Consider the following 24,822-nt stretch of genomic DNA (forward strand, 5'->3'; position numbering starts at 1 on the left):
TGCTCCTGTCTGCTGGTCCTGGTTCTTGCAAAATTAAGCTAAGTCCTGCTTCTTTGTTTTTTGTTAATTTGCATTGCTCTTATTTTTTGTCCAGCTTGTACTAAATGTGATTCCTGATTTTGCTGGAAGCTCTAGGGGGCTGGTGTTCTCCCCCCGGGCCGTTAGACGGTTCGGGGGTTCTTGAATATCCAGCGTGGAAATTTTGATAGGGTTTTTGCTGACCGTATAAGTCATCTTACTATATTCTGCTATTAGTCAGTGGGCCTCTCTTTGCTAAATACCTAGTTCATTCTTACATTTGTCTTTTCTTCTTACCTCACCGTTATTATTTGTTGGGGGCTTGTATCCAACTTTTGGGGTCTTTTCTCTGGAGGCAAGAAAGGTCTATCTTTACCCTTCTAGGGTTAGTTAGTTCTCCGGCTGGCGCGAGACGTCTAGAACCAACGTAGGCACGTTCCCCGGCTGCTGCTATTTGTGGTGCTAGGATTAGATATACGGTTAGCCCAGTTACCACTGCCCTATGAGCTGTTTTTTTGTGTTTGCAGACTTGGTATTTACTTTTGAGACCCTCTGCCATTGGGGTCATAACAGTATGCCAGGCCAAAGTTGAATGTTTAATGCATTGCAGAAGTGGGATAATAAGAAAGGAAATTCTGAGTGGTTTTTTTTTTTCCTCTCTTTCTTCCTCCCCTTTACCTCTGAGTGGCTTGAGCTTGCTGCATACATGAATGTCCAGACCTTGATTACAAGTGTAGATCAGCTTGCTGCTCGTGTGCAGGGCATACAAGATTTTGTTACCAGTAGTCCAATGTCTGAACCTAAAATACCTATTCCTGAACTGTTCTCTGGAGACCGATTTAAGTTTAGGAATTTCAGGAATAATTGTAAATTGTTTCTATCTCTGAGACCCCGTTCATCTGGAGACTCAGCTCAGCAAGTTAAAATTGTTATCTCTTTCTTACGGGGCGACCCTCAGGATTGGGCCTTCTCGCTAGCGCCAGGAGATCCGGCATTGGCAAATATTGATGCGTTTTTTCTGGCGCTCGGATTGCTTTACGAGGAACCCAATCTTGAAATTCAGGCAGAAAAAGCCTTGCTGGCTATTTCTCAGGGCCAGGATGAAGCTGAAGTGTATTGCCAAAAATTTCGGAAATGGTCTGTGCTTACTCAGTGGAATGACATAATAACTCATATAGAGACATCTCATGGTTACATATAATTAATCAGGTATTAATACCATTAGTACCAGGGACTATATGACCTATCATCATATATTAAATAGCAACACCGGAAAAGGATGACACAAGGTCATGGTTACAACTTTAGAAAAAACTTTATTAAGGATAACAAGCAGGTGTACGGAGGGAAATGTGGCTACACAAAGAGGGTGTTATAAAGATGACAGGGGGGCACGTACCTAGGATGGCAGTACTTCATAATTACACCGTAATATTACCCATAAAAAATAATCAAAAATAAAGAAAGTAACCTTAAAAAAGAAACAAACATAAAAGAAAAGTAGGCAGAATAATGCTATACGGTATTTAACTGCAATATTCCATATACAGACTGCAGTGGGACACAATAATGGTCATGATGGTATATGAAGTCATAATAATCGTCCTAACTAGCAGAGAATGGCAGTACTTCATAATTACACCATAGCGTTACTCATAAAAAAAAATCAAAAGTGTATAAAGTAACCTTAAAAAAGAAACAAACATAAAGAAAAATGGGTAGAATAGTACTATGCGGTATTTACATGTGGTATTCCATATGCAAAATACAATAGGGCACAATAATAGCCATAGTGGTATATGAGATCACAATAGTAGTCAAGGCTAGCAGCAAAGAATAGTATAATAAGTACACCACTTTAACAAAGTACCTTACCGCAAAAAAGAAGGAAGACTGACAATCCAAGGGACGTGCCTCCCGCCCCAGGATTGTCAGTCTTCCTTCTTTTTTGCGGTAAGGTACTTTGTTAAAGTGGTGTACTTATTATACTATTCTTTGCTGCTAGCCTTGACTACTATTGTGATCTCATATACCACTATGGCTATTATTGTGCCCTATTGTATTTTGCATATGGAATACCGCATGTAAATACCGCATAGTACTATTCTACCCATTTTTCTTTATGTTTGTTTCTTTTTTAAGGTTACTTTATACACTTTTGGTTATTTTTTATGAGTAACGCTATGGTGTAATTATGAAGTACTGCCATTCTCTGCTAGTTAGGACGATTATTATGACTTCATATACCATCATGACCATTATTGTGTCCCACTGCAGTCTGTATATGGAATATTGCAGTTAAATACCGTATAGCATTATTCTGCCTACTTTTCTTTTATGTTTGTTTCTTTTTTAAGGTTACTTTCTTTATTTTTGATTATTTTTTATGGGTAATATTACGGTGTAATTATGAAGTACTGCCATCCTAGGTACGTGCCCCCCTGTCATCTTTATAACACCCTCTTTGTGTAGCCACATTTCCCTCCGTACACCTGCTTGTTATCCTTAATAAAGTTTTTTCTAAAGTTGTAACCATGACCTTGTGTCATCTTTTTCCGGTGTTGCTACTCAGTGGAATGAGTGTGCTCTGGCCGCAAATTTCAGAAATGGCCTTTCTGAAGCCATTAAGAATGTGATGGTGGGTTTCTCCATTCCTACAAGTCTGAATGATTCCATGGCGGTGGCTATTCAAATTGACCGGCGTTTGCGGGAGCGCAAAGCCGCTAATCCTCTGGTGGTGTTGTCTGAACAAACACCTGATTTTATGCAATGTGGTAGAATTCAGACTAGAAATGAACGGAAAAATCATAGACGTCAGAATGGGTTGTGTTTTTACTGTGGTGATTCTACACATGTTATATCAGCATGCTCTAAACGCCTAACAAGGGTTGTTAGTCCTGTCGCCATTGGTAATTTGCAACCTAAATTTATTTTGTCTGTGACTTTAATTTGCTCATTGTCCTCCTACCCTGTTATGGCGTTTGTGGATTCAGGTGCTGCCCTGAGTCTTATGGATCTGTCATTTGCCAAGCGCTGTGGTTTTGTTCTTGAGCCGTTGGTAAATCCTATCCCTCTTAGAGGTATTGATGCTACGCCATTGGCGGAAAATAAACCGCAGTTTTGGACACAGGTAACCATGTGCATGACTCCTGAACATCGGGAGGTGATTAGTTTTCTTGTTCTGCATAAAATGCATGACTTGGTCGTTTTGGGTCTGCCATGGTTACAGACCCATAATCCAGTCTTGGATTGGAAGGCAATGTCTATGTCAAGTTGGGGCTGTCAGGGAATTCATGGTGATTCCCCGCCGGTGTCTATTGCTTCCTCTACTCCTTCGGAAGTTCCTGAGTATTTGTCTGATTATATTATCAGGATGTATTCAGCGAGTCCAGGTCCAGTGCTCTTCCTCCTCATAGGGACTGTGACTGCGCTATAGAATTGATTCCAGGTAGTAAATTTCCTAAGGGAAGATTATTTAATCTTTCTGTACCTAAGCATACCGCAATGCGTTCGTATATCAAGGAATCTCTGGAGAAGGGGCATATCCTTCCATCCTCTTCCCCTCTTGGTGCGGGATTCTATTTTGTGGCCAAGAAGGACGGATCTTTGAGACCCTGTATTGACTATCGGCTTCTGAATAAAATCACTGTTACATTTCAGTATCCTTTGCCTCTGTTGTCGGACTTGTTTGCCCGGATTAAAGGTGCCAAGTGGTTCACCAAGATAGATCTTCGTGGTGCGTACAACCTTGTGCGCATTAAGCAAGGAGATGAATGGAAAACTGCATTTAATACGCCCGAAGGTCATTTTGAGTACTTGGTGATGCCTTTTGGGCTCTCTAATGCTCCTTCAGTGTTTCAGTCCTTTATGCATGATATTTTCCGGAAGTGTCTGGATAAATTTATGATTGTTTATCTGGATGATATTCTGTTTTTTTCTGATGATTGGGACTTGCATGTAGAGCAGGTCAGGATGGTGTTTCAGGTTTTGCGTGAGAATGCTTTGTTTGTTAAGGGCTCAAAGTGTCTCTTTGGAGTGCAGAAGGTTCCCTTTTTGGGTTTTATTTTTTCCCCTTCTGCGGTGGAGATGGACCCAGTCAAGTTCCGAGCTATTCATGATTGGACTCAACCCACGTCAGTTAAGAGTCTTCAGAAGTTCTTGGGTTTTGCTAACTTCTACCGTCGTTTTATCGCTAATTTTTCTAGCGTTGTTAAACCTTTGACGGATATGACCAAGAAAGGTTCTGATGTTGCTAACTGGGCTCCTGCAGCCGTGGAAGCTTTCCAAGAGTTGAAGCGCCGGTTTACTTCGGCGCCTGTTTTGTGCCAGCCTGATGTCTCACTTCCCTTTCAGGTTGAAGTGGATGCTTCTGAGATTGGGGCAGGGGCCGTTTTGTCGCAGAGAGGCCCTGGTTGCTCTGTAATGAGACCATGTGCTTTTTTCTCTAGGAAGTTTTCGCCTGCTGAGCGGAATTATGATGTTGGCAATCAGGAGTTGTTGGCCATGAAGTGGGCATTTTAGGAGTGGCGTCATTGGCTCGAGGGTGCTAAGCATCGTGTGGTGGTCTTGACTGATCACAAAAATCTGATGTATCTCGAGTCTGCTAAACGCCTGAATCCTAGACAGGCCCGTTAGTCATTGTTTTTCTCCCGTTTTGACTTTGTGGTCTCGTATTTACCAGGTTCAAAGAATGTGAAGGCTGATGCTCTTTCAAGGAGCTTTGTGCCTGACTCTCCTGGAGTCGCAGAACCAGTTGGTATTCTTAAAGAGGGAGTTATCTTGTCAGCCATTTCTCCTGATTTGCGACGTGTGTTGCAGAGATTTCAGGCTGGTAGACCTGACTCTTGTCCACCTGACAGACTGTTTGTTCCTGATAAGTGGACCAGCAGAGTCATTTCCGAGGTTCATTCCTCGGTGTTGGCAGGGCATCCGGGAATTTTTGGCACCAGAGATTTGGTGGCTAGGTCCTTTTGGTGGCCTTCCTTGTCACGGGATGTGCGGTCATTTGTGCAGTCCTGTGGGACTTGTGCTCGAGCTAAGCCTTGCTGTTCTCGTGCCAGCGGGTTGCTCTTGCCCCTGCCTGTCCCGAAGAGGCCTTGGACACACATTTCCATGGATTTCATTTCAGATCTTCCGGTGTCTCAGGGCATGTCTGTCATCTGGGTGGTATGTGATCGCTTTTCCAAGATGGTCGATTTGGTATCTTTGCCTAAGCTGCCTTCCTCTTTCGATCTGGTTCCTTTGTTCTTTCAGAATGTGGTTCGTTTACACGGCATTCCTGAGAATATTGTGTCTGACAGAGGATCCCAGTTTGTTTCCAGGTTCTGGCGATCCTTTTGTGCTAAGATGGGCATTGATTTGTCGTTTTCGTCTGCCTTTCATCCTCAGACTAATGGACAAACGGAGCGAACTAATCAGACTCTGGAGGCTTATTTGAGGTGTTTTGTTTCTGCAGATCAGGATGATTGGGTGACCTTCTTGCCGTTGGCTGAGTTTGCCCTTAATAATCGGGCTAGTTCCGCTACTTTGGTTTCGCCATTTTTCTGCAACTTTGGTTTCCATCCTCGTTTTTCCTCGGGACATGTGGAGCCTTCTGACTGTCCTGGGGTAGATTCCATGGTGGATAGGTTGCAGCAGATTTGGAATCATGTGGTGGACAACTTGAAGTTGTCACAGGAGAAGGCTCAGCGTTTTGCCAACCGCCGCCGCGGTGTGGGTCCCCGACTTCGTGTTGGGGATTTGGTATGGCTGTCTTCTCGATTTGTTCCTATGAAGGTCTCCTCTCCTAAATTTAAGCCTTGCTTCATCGGTCCTTACAAGATATTGGAAATCCTTAATCCTGTGTCCTTTCGCTTGGATCTTCCGGTGTCGTTTGCCATTCACAACGTGTTCCATAGGTTGTTGCGGCGGTACGTTGTACCTGTGGTTCCTTCTGTTGAGCCTCTTGCTCCGGTGTTGGTTGAGGGCGAGTTGGAGTACGTGGTGGAGAAGATCTTGGATTCTCGTCTCTCCAGGCGGAGGCTTCAGTATCTGGTCAAGTGGAAGGGCTATGGTCAGGAGGATAATTCCTGGGTGGTTGCCTCTGATGTGCATGCGGCCGATTTAGTTCGTGCCTTTCACGCTGCTCATCCTGATCGCCCTGGTGGTCTTGATGAGGGTTCGGTGACCCCTCCTTAAAGGGGGGGTACTGTTGTGAATTAGACTTTTTTGGCTCCCTCTTGTGGTCACTAGTGATATGACTCTGGGATTGTCTTTCCTCAGTTTGGCACCCACCTGGGTCGTTAGTCCAGGGGTGTTGCTATATAAACTTCCTGAATTCTCAGTCTGGTGCCTGGCATCATTGTAATCAGTTCCTTTCTGTTTGCTCCTGTCTGCTGGTCCTGGTTCTTGCAAAATTAAGCTAAGTCCTGCTTCTTTGTTTTTTGTTTTTTTGCATTGCTCTTATTTTTTGTCCAGCTTGTACTAAATGTGATTCCTGATTTTGCTGGAAGCTCTAGGGGGCTGGTGTTCTCCCCCCGGGCCGTTAGACGGTTCGGGGGTTCTTGAATATCCAGCGTGGAAATTTTGATAGGGTTTTTGCTGACCGTATAAGTCATCTTACTATATTCTGCTATTAGTCAGTGGGCCTCTCTTTGCTAAATACCTAGTTCATTCTTACGTTTGTCTTTTCTTCTTACCTCACCGTTATTATTTGTTGGGGGCTTGTATCCAACTTTTGGGGTCTTTTCTCTGGAGGCAAGAAAGGTCTATCTTTACCCTTCTAGGGTTAGTTAGTTCTCCGGCTGGCGCGAGACGTCTAGAACCAACGTAGGCACGTTCCCCGGCTGCTGCTATTTGTGGTGCTAGGATTAGATATACGGTTAGCCCAGTTACCACTGCCCTATGAGCTGTTTTTTTGTGTTTGCAGACTTGGTATTTACTTTTGAGACCCTCTGCCATTGGGGTCATAACAGTATGCCAGGCCAAAGTTGAATGTTTAATGCATTGCAGAAGTGGGATAATAAGAAAGGAAATTCTGAGTGTTTTTTTTTTTTTCCTCTCTTTCTTCCTCCCCTTTACCTCTGAGTGGCTTGAGCTTGCTGCATACATGAATGTCCAGACCTTGATTACAAGTGTAGATCAGCTTGCTGCTCGTGTGCAGGGCATACAAGATTTTGTTACCAGTAGTCCAATGTCTGAACCTAAAATACCTATTCCTGAACTGTTCTCTGGAGACCGATTTAAGTTTAGGAATTTCAGGAATAATTGTAAATTGTTTCTATCTCTGAGACCCCGTTCATCTGGAGACTCAGCTCAGCAAGTTAAAATTGTTATCTCTTTCTTACGGGGCGACCCTCAGGATTGGGCCTTCTCGCTAGCGCCAGGAGATCCGGCATTGGCAAATATTGATGCGTTTTTTCTGGCGCTCGGATTGCTTTACGAGGAACCCAATCTTGAAATTCAGGCAGAAAAAGCCTTGCTGGCTATTTCTCAGGGCCAGGATGAAGCTGAAGTGTATTGCCAAAAATTTCGGAAATGGTCTGTGCTTACTCAGTGGAATGACATAATAACTCATATAGAGACATCTCATGGTTACATATAATTAATCAGGTATTAATACCATTAGTACCAGGGACTATATGACCTATCATCATATATTAAATAGCAACACCGGAAAAAGATGACACAAGGTCATGGTTACAACTTTAGAAAAAACTTTATTAAGGATAACAAGCAGGTGTACGGAGGGAAATGTGGCTACACAAAGAGGGTGTTATAAAGATGACAGGGGGGCACGTACCTAGGATGGCAGTACTTCATAATTACACCGTAATATTACCCATAAAAAATAATCAAAAATAAAGAAAGTAACCTTAAAAAAGAAATAAACATAAAAGAAAAGTAGGCAGAATAATGCTATACGGTATTTAACTGCAATATTCCATATACAGACTGCAGTGGGACACAATAATGGTCATGATGGTATATGAAGTCATAATAATCGTCCTAACTAGCAGAGAATGGCAGTACTTCATAATTACACCATAGCGTTACTCATAAAAAATAATCAAAAGTGTATAAAGTAACCTTAAAAAAGAAACAAACATAAAGAAAAATGGGTAGAATAGTACTATGCGGTATTTACATGCGGTATTCCATATGCAAAATACAATAGGGCACAATAATAGCCATAGTGGTATATGAGATCACAATAGTAGTCAAGGCTAGCAGCAAAGAATAGTATAATAAGTACACCACTTTAACAAAGTACCTTACCGCAAAAAAGAAGGAAGACTGACAATCCTGGGGTGGGAGGCACGTCCCTTGGATTGTCAGTCTTCCTTCTTTTTTGCGGTAAGGTACTTTGTTAAAGTGGTGTACTTATTATACTATTCTTTGCTGCTAGCCTTGACTACTATTGTGATCCCATATACCACTATGGCTATTATTGTGCCCTATTGTATTTTGCATATGGAATACCGCATGTAAATACCGCATAGTACTATTCTACCCATTTTTCTTTATGTTTGTTTCTTTTTTAAGGTTACTTTATACACTTTTGATTATTTTTTATGAGTAACGCTATGGTGTAATTATGAAGTACTGCCATTTTCTGCTAGTTAGGACGATTATTATGACTTCATATACCATCATGACCATTATTGTGTCCCACTGCAGTCTGTATATGGAATATTGCAGTTAAATACCGTATAGCATTATTCTGCCTACTTTTCTTTTATGTTTGTTTCTTTTTTAAGGTTACTTTCTTTATTTTTGATTATTTTTTATGGGTAATATTACGGTGTAATTATGAAGTACTGCCATCCTAGGTACGTGCCCCCCTGTCATCTTTATAACACCCTCTTTGTGTAGCCACATTTCCCTCCGTACACCTGCTTGTTATCCTTAATAAAGTTTTTTCTAAAGTTGTAACCATGACCTTGTGTCATCTTTTTCCGGTGTTGCTACTCAGTGGAATGAGTGTGCTCTGGCCGCAAATTTCAGAAATGGCCTTTCTGAAGCCATTAAGAATGTGATGGTGGGTTTCTCCATTCCTACAAGTCTGAATGATTCCATGGCGGTGGCTATTCAAATTGACCGGCGTTTGCGGGAGCGCAAAGCCGCTAATCCTCTGGTGGTGTTGTCTGAACAAACACCTGATTTTATGCAATGTGGTAGAATTCAGACTAGAAATGAACGGAAAAATCATAGACGTCAGAATGGGTTGTGTTTTTACTGTGGTGATTCTACACATGTTATATCAGCATGCTCTAAACGCCTAACAAGGGTTGTTAGTCCTGTCGCCATTGGTAATTTGCAACCTAAATTTATTTTGTCTGTGACTTTAATTTGCTCATTGTCCTCCTACCCTGTTATGGCGTTTGTGGATTCAGGTGCTGCCCTGAGTCTTATGGATCTGTCATTTGCCAAGCGCTGTGGTTTTGTTCTTGAGCCGTTGGTAAATCCTATCCCTCTTAGAGGTATTGATGCTACGCCATTGGCGGAAAATAAACCGCAGTTTTGGACACAGGTAACCATGTGCATGACTCCTGAACATCGGGAGGTGATTAGTTTTCTTGTTCTGCATAAAATGCATGACTTGGTCGTTTTGGGTCTGCCATGGTTACAGACCCATAATCCAGTCTTGGATTGGAAGGCAATGTCTATGTCAAGTTGGGGCTGTCAGGGAATTCATGGTGATTCCCTGCCAGTGTCTATTGCTTCCTCTACTCCTTCGGAAGTTCCTGAGTATTTGTCTGATTATCAGGATGTATTCAGCGAGTCCAGGTCCAGTGCTCTTCCTCCTCATAGGGACTGTGACTGCGCTATAGAATTGATTCCAGGTAGTAAATTTCCTAAGGGAAGATTATTTAATCTGTCTGTACCTGAGCATACCGCAATGCGTTCGTATATCAAGGAATCTCTGGAGAAGGGGCATATCCGTCCATCCTCTTCCCCTCTTGGTGCGGGATTCTATTTTGTGGCCAAGAAGGACGGATCTTTGAGACCCTGTATTGACTATCGGCTTCTGAATAAAATCACTGTTACATTTCAGTATCCTTTGCCTCTGTTGTCGGACTTGTTTGCCCGGATTAAAGGTGCCAAGTGGTTCACCAAGATAGATCTTCGTGGTGCGTACAACCTTGTGCGCATTAAGCAAGGAGATGAATGGAAAACTGCATTTAATACGCCCGAAGGTCATTTTGAGTACTTGGTGATGCCTTTTGGGCTCTCTAATGCTCCTTCAGTGTTTCAGTCCTTTATGCATGATATTTTCCGGAAGTATCTGGATAAATTTATGATTGTTTATCTGGATGATATTCTGTTTTTTTCTGATGATTGGGACTTGCATGTAGAGCAGGTCAGGATGGTGTTTCAGGTTTTGCGTGAGAATGCTTTGTTTGTTAAGGGCTCAAAGTGTCTCTTTGGAGTGCAGAAGGTTCCCTTTTTGGGTTTTATTTTTTCCCCTTCTGCGGTGGAGATGGACCCAGTCAAGTTCCGAGCTATTCATGATTGGACTCAACCCACGTCAGTTAAGAGTCTTCAGAAGTTCTTGGGTTTTGCTAACTTCTACCGTCGTTTTATCGCTAATTTTTCTAGCGTTGTTAAACCTTTGACAGATATGACCAAGAAAGGTTCTGATGTTGCTAACTGGGCTCCTGCAGCCGTGGAAGCTTTCCAAGAGTTGAAGCGCCGGTTTACTTCGGCGCCTGTTTTGTGCCAGCCTGATGTCTCACTTCCCTTTCAGGTTGAAGTGGATGCTTCTGAGATTGGGGCAGGGGCCGTTTTGTCGCAGAGAGGCCCTGGTTGCTCTGTAATGAGACCATGTGCTTTTTTCTCTAGGAAGTTTTCGCCTGCTGAGCGGAATTATGATGTTGGCAATCAGGAGTTGTTGGCCATGAAGTGGGCATTTGAGGAGTGGCGTCATTGGCTCGAGGGTGCTAAGCATCGTGTGGTGGTCTTGACTGATCACAAAAATCTGATGTATCTCGAGTCTGCTAAACGCCTGAATCCTAGACAGGCCCGTTGGTCATTGTTTTTCTCCCGTTTTGACTTTGTGGTCTCGTATTTACCAGGTTCAAAGAATGTGAAGGCTGATGCTCTTTCAAGGAGCTTTGTGCCTGACTCTCCTGGAGTCGCAGAACCAGTTGGTATTCTTAAAGAGGGAGTTATCTTGTCAGCCATTTCTCCTGATTTGCGACGTGTGTTGCAGAGATTTCAGGCTGGTAGACCTGACTCTTGTCCACCTGACAGACTGTTTGTTCCTGATAAGTGGACCAGCAGAGTCATTTCCGAGGTTCATTCCTCGGTGTTGGCAGGGCATCCGGGAATTTTTGGCACCAGAGATTTGGTGGCTAGGTCCTTTTGGTGGCCTTCCTTGTCACGGGATGTGCGGTCATTTGTGCAGTCCTGTGGGACTTGTGCTCGAGCTAAGCCTTGCTGTTCTCGTGCCAGCGGGTTGCTCTTGCCCTTGCCTGTCCCGAAGAGGCCTTGGACACACATTTCCATGGATTTCATTTCAGATCTTCCGGTGTCTCAGGGCATGTCTGTCATCTGGGTGGTATGTGATCGCTTTTCCAAGATGGTCGATTTGGTATCTTTGCCTAAGCTGCCTTCCTCTTTCGATCTGGTTCCTTTGTTCTTTCAGAATGTGGTTCGTTTACACGGCATTCCTGAGAATATTGTGTCTGACAGAGGATCCCAGTTTGTTTCCAGGTTCTGGCGATCCTTTTGTGCTAAGATGGGCATTGATTTGTCGTTTTCGTCTGCCTTTCATCCTCAGACTAATGGACAAACGGAGCGAACTAATCAGACTCTGGAGGCTTATTTGAGGTGTTTTGTTTCTGCAGATCAGGATGATTGGGTGACCTTCTTGCCATTGGCTGAGTTTGCCCTTAATAATCGGGCTAGTTCCGCTACTTTGGTTTCGCCATTTTTCTGCAACTTTGGTTTCCATCCTCGTTTTTCCTCGGGACATGTGGAGCCTTCTGACTGTCCTGGGGTAGATTCCATGGTGGATAGGTTGCAGCAGATTTGGAATCATGTGGTGGACAACTTGAAGTTGTCACAGGAGAAGGCTCAGCGTTTTGCCAACCGCCGCCGCGGTGTGGGTCCCCGACTTCGTGTTGGGGATTTGGTATGGCTGTCTTCTCGATTTGTTCCTATGAAGGTCTCCTCTCCTAAATTTAAGCCTCGCTTCATCGGTCCTTACAAGATATTGGAAATCCTTAATCCTGTGTCCTTTCGCTTGGATCTTCCGGTGTCGTTTGCCATTCACAACGTGTTCCATAGGTTGTTGCGGCGGTACGTTGTACCTGTGGTTCCTTCTGTTGAGCCTCTTGCTCCGGTGTTGGTTGAGGGCGAGTTGGAGTACGTGGTGGAGAAGATCTTGGATTCTCGTCTCTCCAGGCGGAGGCTTCAGTATCTGGTCAAGTGGAAGGGCTATGGTCAGGAGGATAATTCCTGGGTGGTTGCCTCTGATGTGCATGCGGCCGATTTAGTTCGTGCCTTTCACGCTGCTCATCCTGATCGCCCTGGTGGTCTTGATGAGGGTTCGGTGACCCCTCCTTAAAGGGGGGGTACTGTTGTGAATTAGACTTTTTTGGCTCCCTCTTGTGGTCACTAGTAGGGTTGAGCGACTTTCATTTTTTTAAGATCGAGTAGGGTTTTGGGAAACCCGATTTTGTCCAGAGTCGAGTCGAGTGCAGTCGGCCGATTATCGCTAAAAGTCGGGGATCGACCGAAACACGAAACCCAATGCAAGTCAATGGGGAAGCATAGTCGGCAGTGAGTGGAGGCCAGGAAAACACCTACAGTGCCCATTTTAATGCCAAAAACATCCATTCTTGTTTCTGAAGCTTGCCAATCTTAATTAACTGTATAATAATAGTTGGGCATAGGGAATTGGGGGAAAGTTGTGGGGGGAGTAGGGCTGGCTCAAGTTTTTCGTGGGCCCAGGAAATGCGGACTACGTCACGGCGGTGTTGCAGGGAAAGGTAAGTATTTAAACGTTGCAAGTGCTGTGATCCTGAGCAAGCAGGGGGGGGCCCACTCGTTCGCATTGGCACTGGCACAGGGCCCCTCAAAGTACGGCGGTGTGTTTGCATGGCGGGGGCGCCTCCCACCAGCAGCGACACTTTTGCGTACTCTGAGGGGCCCTGTGCCAGTGACGTCGCCAACGAGTATGACCCCCCACCTGATGAAGGAACCTGCACTTTCATCTGCACCTTCCTCTTTGTCCCTGTGTAAGGTGGTATAACATGCGGGAAGGGGAACCTTACTTTCAGCAGGGTCAGATTCTGGCTGTGTAGAGTACAAGGGGAATGTAGTGGTCTAGGTCAATGTACCAGCAGACTCATCTAGCAGTGGCTGGGCAATGGGCAGGATGAGGAGGAAACAGATATAGGGCCAAAGAATAAAGTAGGCTAAATGCAGTTCAAAATTGGTAACAGGACTAAACAGGCGGCATTGCTTTGTTCAGTGGAGTAGCAAACCCAAGAGCAGCAGACACTGTTTCAAGGGCCTAACCACACTAGTAGGCCAAATGCAGTTTAATATCTGATAGTATAGGGCGAAAGCCAGAAGGTTGAAGCTCAGCTTTATTTAGCTGAGGACAACACCAGGCAGGGGCACACAGACAGACACCTTTAGTAGGCCGGAAAAGCCTATTGCATTTTTTAAAATGGTAATTTGGAGCAGAAGGTTGAAGCTCAGCTTTATTTAGTTGAGGACAACACCAGGCAGGGGAACACAGACAGACACCTTTAGTAGGCCGGAAAAGCCTATTGCATTTTTTAAAATGGTAATTTGGAGCAGAAGGTTGAAGCTCAGCTTTATTTAGTTGAGGACAACACCAGGCAGGGGAACACAGACAGACACCTTTAGTAGGCCGGAAAAGCCTATTGCATTTTTTAAAATGGTAATTTGGAGCAGAAGGTTGAAGCTCAGCTTTATTTAGTTGAGGACAACACCAGGGAGGGGCAGAAGCCGTTAGTAGGCCCTAACCACCATTTTTTTTTTAAAAAAACCACTTAATGAGAGCCGGAAGGTTGAAGCTCAGCTTTATTTAGTTGAGGACAACACCAGGCAGGGGCACACAGACAGACACCTTTAGTAGGCCGGAAAAGCCTATTGCATTTTTTAAAATGGTAATTTGGAGCAGAAGGTTGAAGCTCAGCTTTATTTAGTTGAGGACAACACCAGGCAGGGGAACACAGACAGACACCTTTAGTAGGCCGGAAAAGCCTATTGCATTTTTTAAAATGGTAATTTGGAGCAGAAGGTTGAAGCTCAGCTTTATTTAGTTGAGGGCAACACCAGGGAGGGGCAGAAGCCGTTAGTAGGCCCTAACCACCATTTTTTTTTTTTAAAAACCACTTAATGAGAGCCGGAAGGTTGAAGCTCAGCTTTATTTAGTTGAGGACAACACCAGGCAGGGGCACACAGACAGACACCTTTAGTAGGCCGGAAAAGCCTATTGCATTTTTTAAAATGGTAATTTGGAGCAGAAGGTTGAAGCTCAGCTTTATTTAGTTGAGGACAACACCAGGCAGGGGAACACAGACAGACACCTTTAGTAGGCCGGAAAAGCCTATTGCATTTTTTAAAATGGTAATTTGGAGCAGAAGGTTGAAGCTCAGCTTTATTTAGTTGAGGACAACACCAGGCAGGGGAACACAGACAGACACCTTTAGTAGGCCGGAAAAGCCTATTGCATTTTTTAAAATGGTAATTTGGAGCAGAAGGTTGAAGCTCAGCTTTATTTAGTTGAGGACAACACCAGGCAGGGGAACACAGACAGACACCTTTAGTAGGCCGGAAAAGCCTATTGCATTTTTTAAAATGGTAATTTGGAGCAGAAGGTTGAAGCTCAGCTTTATTTAGTTGAGGGCAACACCAGGGAGGGGCAGAAGCCGTTAGTAGGCCCTAACCACCATTTTTTTTTTTAAAAAACCACTTAATGAGAGCCGGAAGGTTGAAGCTCAGCTTTATTTAGTTGAGGACAACACCAGGCAGGGGCACACAGACAGACACCTTTAGTAGGCCGGAAAAGCCTATTGCATTTTTTAAAATGGTAATTTGGAGCAGAAGGTTGAAGCTCAGCTTTATTTAGTTGAGGACAACACCAGGCAGGGGAACACAGACAGACACCTTTAGTAGGCCGGAAAAGCCTATTGCATTTTTTAAAATGGTAATTTGGAGCAGAAGGTTGAAGCTCAGCTTTATTTAGTTGAGGACAACACCAGGCAGGGGAACACAGACAGACACCTTTAGTAGGCCGGAAAAGCCTATTGCATTTTTTAAAATGGTAATTTGGAGCAGAAGGTTGAAGCTCAGCTTTATTTAGTTGAGGACAACACCAGGCAGGGGAACACAGACAGACACCTTTAGTAGGCCGGAAAAGCCTATTGCATTTTTTAAAATGGTAATTTGGAGCAGAAGGTTGAAGCTCAGCTTTATTTAGTTGAGGACAACACCAGGCAGGGGCACACAGACAGACACCTTTAGTAGGCCGGAAAAGCCTATTGCATTTTTTAAAATGGTAATTTGGAGCAGAAGGTTGAAGCTCAGCTTTATTTAGTTGAGGGCAACACCAGGGAGGGGCAGAAGCCGTTAGTAGGCCCTAACCACCATTTTTTTTTTTAAAAACCACTTAATGAGAGCCGGAAGGTTGAAGCTCAGCTTTATTTAGTTGAGGACAACACCAGGCAGGGGCACACAGACAGACACCTTTAGTAGGCCGGAAAAGCCTATTGCATTTTTTAAAATGGTAATTTGGAGCAGAAGGTTGAAGCTCAGCTTTATTTAGTTGAGGACAACACCAGGCAGGGGCACACAGACAGACACCTTTAGTAGGCCGGAAAAGCCTATTGCATTTTTTAAAATGGTAATTTGGAGCAGAAGGTTGAAGCTCAGCTTTATTTAGTTGAGGGCAACACCAGGGAGGGGCAGAAGCCGTTAGTAGGCCCTAACCACCATTTTTTTTTTTTTAAACCACTTAATGAGAGCCGGAAGGTTGAAGCTCAGCTTTATTTAGTTGAGGGCAACACCAGGGAGGGGCAGAAGCCGTTAGTAGGCCCTAACCAAAGTTGAAGGCCAAATGCAGTTTAATTTCTGATACTATAGGCCGAAAGCCAGAAGGTGGAAGCTCCAATTTAGACAGTGGAGGACAATTTGAATTAGGGACTGCAGACAGACTTAGTAGGCTGTCCCCTGTGGACCATGCATCCACCACATTAACCCATTGCGCCGTAATGGACACGTAATCTTCCGTGGCCATGCCTACAGGTCCATGCGTCTGTTGTCAGGTGCACCTTTGTACTCACAGATTGCCAGAGTGCATGGACAATGCGGTCTTCTACATGCTGGTGGAGGGTTGGGATGGCTTTTCTCGCAAAAGAAGTGTCGACTGGTTAGCTTGTAGCGTGGTACAGCGTAGTCCATCATGGCCTTATTAATAGTAAATAAAATATATAACTAGGCTCTATGAACTTTTAAATAGGTTCCAGGGGTACACGGGCAGCATTGGTGTGGTCAGTGGAGGAGTATTGCAAGTAGGGGCTGCAGACAGGCTATCAAAGGCCTAAAATACCAAACAGTAGGCACTCATGGCAGTTTTACATCGGTTACATGGATACACAGGCAGGCACTCCAGGCAGCATTGTGGTCAGTGGAGGAGTATTGCAAGTAGGGGCCGCAGACAGGCTATCAAAGGCCTAAAATAACAAACAGTAGGCAGTCATGGCAGTTTTACATCGGTTACATGGATACACAGGCAGCTAGGTGGTGAGTGGAGGAGTATTTAAAGTAAGGACCGCAGACAGGCTATCAAAGGCCTAACATAACAAACAATAGGCTCATGGCAGTTTTACAGCGGTTACATGGATAGACGGGCAGGCAGCTTGGTGGTGAGTGGAGGAGTATTTAAAGTAGGGACCGCAGACAGGCTATCAAAGGCCTAACATAACAAACAATAGGCTCATGGCAGTTTTACAGCGGTTACATGGATAGACGGGCAGGCAGCTTGGTGGTGAGTGGAGAAGTATTTAAAGTAGGGACCGCAGACAGGCTATCAAAGGCCTAACATAACAAACAATAGGCTCATGGCAGTTTTACAGCGGTTACATGGATACACGGGCAGGCAGCTTGGTGGTGAATGGAGGAGTATTTAAAGTAAGGACCGCAGACAGGCTATCAAAGGCCTAACATAACAAACAATAGGCTCATGGCAGTTTTACAGCGGTTACATGGATACACGGGCAGGCAGCTTGGTGGTGAGTGGAGGAGTATTTAAAGTAGGGACCGCAGACAGGCTATCAAAGGCCTAACATAACAAACAATAGGCTCATGGCAGTTTTACAGCGGTTACATGGATACACGGGCAGGCAGCTTGGTGGTGAGTGGAGGAGTATTTAAAGTAGGGACCGCAGACAGGCTTCAAAGGCCTAACATAAGAAAATGGGCTGGCTGTAGGCACTTTATAATTGGTTCCAGGGGTACACGGGCAGCAGTGGTCTGGTCAGTGGAGGACTAGTGGAAGGAGGGACCGCAGACAGGCTTCAAAGGCCTAACATAAAAAAATGGGCTGGCTGTAGGCACTTTATAATTGGTTCCAGGGGTACACGGGCAGCAGTGGTCTGGTCAGTGGAGGACTAGTGGAAGGAGGGACCGCAGACAGGCTTCAAAGGCCTAACATAAAAAAATGGGCTGGCTGTAGGCACTTTATAATTGGTTCCAGGGGTACACGGGCAGCAGTGGTCTGGCCAGTGGAGGACTAGTGGAAGGAGGGACCGCAGACAGGCTTCAAAGGCCTAACATAAAAAAATGGGCTGGCTGTAGGCACTTTATAATTGGTTCCAGGGGTACACGGGCAGCAGTGGTCTGGCCAGTGGAGGACTAGTGGAAGGAGGGACCGCAGACAGGCTTCAAAGGCCTAACATAAAAAAATGGGCTGGCTGTAGGCACTTTATAATTGGTTCCAGGGGTACACGGGCAGCAGTGGTCTGGCCAGTGGAGGACTAGTGGAAAGAGGGACCGCAGACAGGCTTCAAAGGCCTAACATAAAAAAATGGGCTGGCTGTAGGCACTTTATAATTGGTTCCAGGGGTACACGGGCAGCAGTGGTCTGGTCAGTGGAGGACTAGTGGAAGGAGGGACCGCAGACAGGCTTCAAAGGCCTAACATAAAAAAATGGGCTGGCTGTAGGCACTTTATAATTGGTTCCAGGGGTACACGGGCAGCAGTGGTCTGGCCAGTGGAGGACTAGTGGAAGGAGGGACCGCAGACAGGCTTCAAAGGCCTAACATAAAAAAATGGGCTGGCTGTAGGCACTTTATAATTGGTTCCAGGGGTACACGGGCAGCAGTGGTCTGGTCAGTGGAGGACTAGTGGAAGGAGGGACCGCAGACAGGCTTCAAAGGCCTAAAATAACAAACAATAGGCTCATGGCAGTTTTACAGCGGTTACATGGATACACGGGCAGCTTGGTGGTGAGTGGAGGAGTAGTGCAAGGAGTGTCTGTCCCAGTACTCCCAAAATATAAATAGATGTTAATGTCTCGCAAAACAACCAAAACAAAAAAAAAGGTGGCATACTTAGGTACAGGGGTGGGCTCATCTGCTGAGTTTCTGACATAGTAATTTGGCAGTAACTATTTAATGGTGCCAATATAGGACACAGACACAGACTACTTTAAGTTGCATCATAGATGTCTACAAATTTGTATTGTCAGTGCCAGACATTGAATGATGTCAGCGAATAGACTAAAGATTGGTGGAGCTGTGCGACATAATTTTGCACGTGGTAGAGCACATTTTGAGCTGGGGTAGGGGGGAACTCTCTTGAGGCCGGCGGGACCGCCCCAGGGCCCCTCATGTTACAACGGTGTGTCTGACGTTGGGTGCGCACCACCACCGCCAGAGACACTACATTGTACTATGAGGGACCCAGTAGCAATGCCGTCAACCAAAAGCGAGCACACCCACCTCTTCAGACAAACAGCAGTCTCACGGGTGCTTGCGCCAAGTCGTGATACCACGGCCCCGTGTGGGGAGTTTTGCCATTTAGGGAGGTGTAAACATGTTGTATGCTGTACAATCAGCTGCAGCAAATTAGACATTAGAAAAGTAATTCACAGGCAAGAGCTTTTCATAGGAAAGCTAGGTGTCGGCCGGGCAAGGTGGGGCAAAAGATTTCGAAATCCAGTTGTGGTTCATTTTAATGAATGTTAGATCGTCAACATTTTGGGTAGCCAGACGAGTCCTTTTTTCGGTTAATATTGAACCTGCAGCACTGAATACTCTTTCTGATAGGACACTTGCTGCCGGGCAAGCAAGCTCCTGCAATGCATATTCTGCCAATTCTGGCCAGGTGTCTAATTTGGAGGCCCAGTAATCAAATGGGAATGACGGTTGAGGGAGAACATCGATAAGGGATGAAAAATAGTTAGTAACCATACTGGACAAATGTTGTCTCCTGTCACTTTCAATTGATGCAGCAGTACCTGTCCTGTCTGCGGTCATAGCAAAATCACTCCACAACCTGGTCAGAAAACCCCTCTGTCCAACGCCACTTCTGATGTGTGCACCCCTAACACTCCTAGTCTGCTGCCCCCTGGAGCTCGTGTGAGAACGATCACGTGCGCTGTGTGCTGGGAATGCCTGAAGCAAACGGTCAACAAGAGTTGATTGTTTGGTTGCTAATATTAGTTCCAAGTTCTCATGTGGCATAATATTTTGCAATTTGCCTTTATAGCGTGGATCAAGGAGGCAGGCCAACCAGTAATCGTCATCGTTCATCATTTTCGTAATGCGTGTGTCCCTTTTTAGGATACGTAAGGCATAATCCGCCATGTGGGCCAAAGTTCCAGTTGTCAAATCTCCGGTTGTGATTGGTTGAGGGGCAGTTGCAGGCAAATCTACGTCACTTGTGTCCCTCAAAAAACCAGAACCCGGCCGTGACACGCAACCAATTTCCTGTGCCCCCGGGAAAGGTTCGGCATTAAAAATATACTCATCCCCATCATCCTCCTCGTCCTCCACCTCCTCTTCGCCCGCTACCTCGTCCTGTACACTGCCCTGACCAGACAATGGCTGACTGTCATCAAGGCTTTCCTCTTCCTCTGGTGCAGACGCCTGCTCCTTTATGTGCGTCAAACTTTGCATCAGCAGACGCATTAGGGGGATGCTCATGCTTATTACGGCGTTGTCTGCACTAACCAGCCGTGTGCATTCCTCAAAACACTGAAGGACTTGACACATGTCTTGTATCTTAGACCACTGCACACCTGACAACTCCATGTCTGCCATCCTACTGCCTGCCCGTGTATCCTCCCACAAATAAATAACAGCACGCCTCTGTTCGCACAGTCTCTGAAGCATGTGCAGTGTTGAGTTCCACCTTGTTGCAACGTCTATGATTAGGCGATGCTGGGGAAGGTTCAAAGACCGCTGATAGGTCTGCATACGGCTGGCGTGTACAGGCGAACGTCGGATATGTGAGCAAAGTGCACGCACTTTGAGGAGCAGGTCGGAGAACCCAGGATAAGTTTTCAATAAGCACTGCACCACCAGGTTTAAGGTGTGAGCCAGGCAAGGAATGTGTTTCAGTTGGGAAAGGGAGATGGCAGCCATGAAATTCCTTCCGTTATCACTCACTACCTTGCCTGCCTCAAGATCTACTGTGCCCAGCCACGACTGCGTTTCTTGTTGCAAGAACTCGGACAGAACTTCCGCGGTGTGTCTGTTGTCGCCCAAGCACTTCATAGCCAATACAGCCTGCTGACGCTTGGCAGTAGCTGGCCCATAATGGGACAACTGGTGTGCAACAGTGTCATCTGCCGATGGAGTGGTTGGCAGACTGCGTTCTGTGGAAGAGCTGTAGCTTCTGCAGGAGGACGAGGAGGAGGAGGAGGAGGGGGTGCGAACGCCTACAGCCAACTGTTTCCTAGACCGTGGGCTGGGCACAACTGTCCCTAAATTGATGTCGCCTGTGGACCCTGCATCCACCACATTCACCCAGTGTGCCGTGATGGACACATAACGTCCCTGGCCATGCCTACTGGTCCATGCATCTGTAGTCAGGTGCACCTTTGTACTCACAGATTGCCTGAGTGCATGGACGATGCGCTGTTTAACATGCTGGTGCAGGGCTGGGATGGCTTTTCTGGAAAAAAAGTGTCGACTGGGTAGCTCGTATCGTGGTTCAGCGTACTCCATCAGGGCTTTGAAAGCTTCGCTTTCAACTAACCGGTAGGGCATCATCTCTAACGAGATTAGTCTAGCTATGTGGGCGTTAAAACACTGTGTACGCGGATGCGAGGATAAGTACTTCCTTTTTCTAACCAGAGTCTCATGTAGGGTGAGCTGGACTGGAGAGCTGGAGATCGTGGAACTTTCGGGTGTGCCGGTGTACATGGCAGACTGAGAGACGGTTGGAGACGGTATTGTTTCCGCCGGTGCCCTAGATGCAATATTTCCTCCTACAAAACTGGTGATTCCCTGACCCTGACTGCTTTTGGCTGGCAAAGAAACCTGCACAGATACTGCCGGTGGTGCGGAAAATGGTGGCCTTACAGTGACGGAAGGGATGTTGCGTTGCTGACTAGCTTCATTGGCCGAGGGTGCTACAACCTTGAGGGACGTTTGGTAGTTAGTCCAGGCTTGAAAATGCATGGTGGTTAAGTGTCTATGCATGCAACTAGTATTTAGACTTTTCAGATTCTGACCTCTGCTTAAGCTAGTTGAACATTTTTGACAGATGACTTTGCGCTGATCAGTTGGATGTTGTTTAAAAAAATGCCAGACTGCACTCTTCCTAGACTCGGATCCCTTTTCAGGGATTGCAGACTGAGCTTTAACCGGATGGCAACGCTGTGCTCCAACAGGTTTTGGCTTTGACACGCGTTTTGGGCCAGATACGGGCCCGGCAGATGGAACCTGTTGCGATGTTGATGCCTGCTGCGGCCCCTCCTCCACCTCCGCTTCTGAACTACTGCCGCCTGCACCCTGTTCCCCCAATGGCTGCCAATCGGGGTCAATAACTGGGTCATCTATTACCTCCTCTTCGAGCTCGTGTGCAACTTCGTCTGTGTCACTGTGTCGGTCGGTGGTATAGCGTTCGTGGCGGGGCAACATAGTCTCATCAGGGTCTGATTGTGGATCTGTACCCTGAGAGGGCAATGTGGTGGTCTGAGTCAAAGGAGCAGCATAGTACTCTGGCTGTGGCTGTGCATCAGTGCACTCCATGTCAGAATATACTTGTAATGGGCATGGCCTGTTAAATGTTTCACTTTCTAAGCCAGGGACGGTATGTGTAAAGAGCTCCATGGAGTGACCCGTTGTGTCGCCTGCTGCATCCTTCTCTCTTGTTGTAGTTTTTGCTGAGGAGGACAAGGAAGCGACTTGTCCCTGACCGTGAACATCCACAAGCGACGCGCTGCTTTTACATTTACCAGTTTCGGAAGAGGAGGCAAAAGAGCTAGAGGCTGAGTCTGCAATGTAAGCCAAAACTTGCTGTTGCTGCTCCGCCTTTAAAAGCGGTTTTCCTACTCCCAGAAAAGAGAGCGTTCGAGGCCTTGTGTAGCCTGACGACGAAACTGGCTCCACAGCTCCAGACTTAGGTGGAATATTTTTATCCCCACGACCACCTGATGCTCCACTACCACTACTGTCATGATCTCTGCAGGCAGAGATCATAGCAAGCCTATAGAGGGACAAGCTCTCGGAAGATGGAACTATACTGACCATGAACTAAGCCTGCCGCGCAACTAGAAATAGCCAGGTAGCATTTCCTATTTATCGCTAGATGCCCAGCTCTGGCCTAAGACCTAAATAGCTAGCAGAGGGAAATATAAGACCTGGCTCACCTCTAGAGAAATATTCCAAAGAAGACAGTAGCCCCCCACATATAATGACGGTGAGTTCAGATGAAACAACAAACGCAGCAGGAAAATAGTCTTAGCAAATTTGAGGTCCGCTTATTAGATAGCAGAAGACAGATAGTATACTTTCATGGTCAGCAGAAAAACACTAACAAAACACCATCCAGAGATTACCTTAAACTCTGGCATTAACTCATAACGCCAGAGTAGCAATCCCTGATCAACGAGAGCTTTCCAGACACAGTAACAAAACTTCAGCTGTGAACTGGAACAAATAGGCAAAACGAAACATGGACAAAAGTCCAACTTATCTAGTAGTTGTCAGAAGCAGGAACAAGCACTGAGAGGCATCAGATAACATTGTTGACCGGCAAGAAACCACCAGAGAAATGAGCTTAAATAGCGACACCCACTACTAATGGAACCAGGTGAAACAGGAAAGAGGATGACAAGTCCAATTCCACAAGCGGCCACCGGGGGAGCCCAGAATCCAAATTCACAACAGTACCCCCCCCTCAAGGAGGGGGCACCGAACCCTCACCAGATCCACCAGGGCGACCAGGATGAGCCCTATGGAAGGCACGAACAAGATCAGAAGCATGAACATCAGATGCATTGACCCAAGAATTATCCTCCTGGCCGTAACCCTTCCAGTTGACCAGATACTGGAGTCTCCGTCTGGAAACACGAGAGTCCAAAATTTTCTCCACAACGTACTCCAACTCACCCTCAACCAACACCGGAGCAGGAGGCTCAACCGAAGGTACAACAGGTACCTCATACCTGCGCAATAACGACCGATGAAAAACGTTATGAATGGAAAAGGACGCAGGGAGGTCCAAACGGAAAGAAACAGGATTAAGAATCTCCAATATTCTATAAGGGCCGATGAACCGAGGTTTAAACTTAGGAGAAGAGACCCTCATAGGGACAAAACGAGAAGACAACCACACCAAATCTCCAACACAAAGCCGAGAACCAACACGACGATGACGGTTGGCAAAACGCTGAGTCTTCTCCTGGGACAACTTCAAATTGTCCATAACCTGCCCCCAGATGTGATGCAATCTCTCCACCACCGCATCCACTCCAGGACAATCCGAGGATTCCACCTGACCGGAGGAAAATCGAGGGTGAAACCCCGAATTACAGAAAAACGGGGACACCAAGGTGGAAGAGCTGGCCCGATTATTGAGGGCGAACTCTGCCAATGGCAAAAAAGCAACCCAATCATCCCGGTCAGCAGAGACAAAACACCTCAGATATGTCTCCAGGGTCTGATTAGTCCGCTCGGTCTGGCCATTAGTCTGAGGGTGAAAAGCAGATGAAAAAGACAAATCTATGCCCATCCTAGCACAGAATGCCCGCCAAAATCTAGACACAAATTGGGTACCTCTGTCAGAAACAATATTCTCAGGAATACCGTGCAATCGGACAACATTCTGAAAAAACAGAGGAACCAACTCAGAAGAAGAAGGCAACTTGGGCAGAGGAACCAAATGGACCATTTTAGAGAAACGGTCACAGACCACCCAGATGACAGACATCTTCTGGGAAACAGGCAGATCTGAAATAAAATCCATCGAGATGTGTGTCCAAGGCCTCTTAGGAATAGGCAAGGGCAACAGCAGTCCGCTAGCCCGAGAACTACAAGACTTGGCCCGAGCACAAATGTCACATGACTGCACAAAGACTCGCACATCTCGTGACAGGGAAGGCCACCAGAAGGATCTTGCCACCAAATCCCTGGTACCAAAAATTCCGGGATGACCTGCCAATGCAGAAGAATGTACCTCAGAGATGACTCTACTGGTCCAATCATCCGGAACAAACAGTCTATCAGGCGGACAACGATCCGGTCTATCCGCCTGAAACTCTTGCAAGGACCGCCGCAGATCAGGAGAAACGGCCGACAAAATTACTCCCTCCCTAAGGATACCTGT

This window comes from Ranitomeya variabilis, chromosome 5, assembly GCF_051348905.1.
Source record: "Ranitomeya variabilis isolate aRanVar5 chromosome 5, aRanVar5.hap1, whole genome shotgun sequence".
In the NCBI taxonomy this organism is placed as follows: Eukaryota; Metazoa; Chordata; class Amphibia; order Anura; family Dendrobatidae; genus Ranitomeya; species Ranitomeya variabilis.